The 1,612-nt window shown below is 37.9% G+C and overlaps 1 pseudogene; it reads left to right on the forward strand.

Annotated features, from left to right (window-relative positions):
- The first annotated feature begins 831 nt into the window (after positions 1 to 831).
- LOC142454040 (small nucleolar RNA SNORA14) lies at positions 832 to 961 on the forward strand (annotated as a pseudogene).
- The last annotated feature ends 651 nt before the right edge of the window (positions 962 to 1,612 follow it).

Consider the following 1,612-nt stretch of genomic DNA (forward strand, 5'->3'; position numbering starts at 1 on the left):
TTGCACCGTGTATGAGGAGGGACTGGATCAGAGAAGATCTAGCAGCCAGAAATGGGAGCTAGTGAAATAGTCAATAGGAAACAGCTGATTCTGACTGGTGCTCAAGCTGAGTCCACAGGACAGGCTCGAAAAACTCACTATTATTGAGTCAATGCTGACTCAGAGTAGTGGGTTTCCAAGACTGTAATTGTTTATGGGTGTAGAGAGTCCACACTGTCTCCCTTGAAGCTGCTGGTGGTTTTGAACTGCCAACCATGAGGATTGCAGTTTAATGCTTAACTATTACAGACAGAGAGAAAAGATGGGCAGTTAGCATGGTGTCTCATGGGATACTAATCCTCTGTGACAGGTGTCATTATAAAGGAGAAGATTCACAGAGAGAGAGGGAGGTGAAGGGAGGACACCATGTTCCATGCAAGCCAACGAACACCTGGGTCCACAGTTCAGTTCCAGTATCACCAAATTTCTTACCTCTTCAGTGCACGTGACATATACGGGAATAAACTCCTACACTAAAGCATTTGGAAAGAATGTTTTCACTTTTTAAAGATTAATCAATGGACTTGTAGTGATTCAATTCTTTCATTCTGCACTGGAAATTAACACAAAGCATACTGTAGCAAATTAAAATTAGAGTTAAAGAGAAAATTGTCATAACCTGATTCCTTTCTGTCTTGATGGGAAAAAAAAACAAGTAATTTTTACCAGTAAATGAATGGAAAAGCTATGTTTAAAATTTTTGTTTGGCTACATAACTCTCAGGCTCAAACACAGGACAGTGTCATCTGTGGCCCTGGAACATATTTGGTGTCAAAACCACCAAGACCTTGCATTCATTCCTCAACCCTTGGTGGCCGAGCTCTAAGGCCACCGAGCTCCGGGTGAATGCTACAGAGATGGCGGGCAATCCAAAAGGCTGTGCGACCCAGTGGCCCGGCCTTATTTCACACCTGCAACGTCTTAAAAAAAACAAACCACCAAGACCAGGAAGTAAATTAAATAGCTAATCTGTTTATTATAGTAGAAATACCTATACAGTAAAATAATGACCAATTCAACATTTTTATGGGTATAATTCTATGTCATAGGTAACCATTACCACTTCCTTTTCAAATGATTAGTCTTTCATGATGAAATCCTCTTAACATGAATTGTTTCTTTTATATATATATGTATATATATCTTTTATATATATACATATATATATATAAGAAACAATTCATGTTAAGAGGATTTCATCCAGACCAGGAAAGTAAAGGTGAGAGAGTGCTTTGTTTAAAATATTTATACTATAGGTAGCAAAATATAAACATATATTTGGCAAAATCTAAGAATCAAATTATTTTATAAAGAACACAAGTTAAGTGTTCCACCTGTGGGAATTTTGTACTGTCTACTTGAATTCCATAGTTCTCAGGGAAACATGGTTTGGAAGGACTGGAAGCACCATCTGAATGAAAACTAGGAATTCAGTAAAACTAAATTAAACTAAAATAGACAGTGTCTGTTTTTAGCTCCTCCTAGCAACTGGGTTACCAGTTTATATGTTTTAGCAGCAAGCCCAGAATAGTCTTCAGGATATCAGGCATGTTTCACATAGTCCTGTGACTCA

Source organism: Tenrec ecaudatus, chromosome 7, assembly GCF_050624435.1.
Source record: "Tenrec ecaudatus isolate mTenEca1 chromosome 7, mTenEca1.hap1, whole genome shotgun sequence".
NCBI lineage: Eukaryota > Metazoa > Chordata > Mammalia > Afrosoricida > Tenrecidae > Tenrec > Tenrec ecaudatus.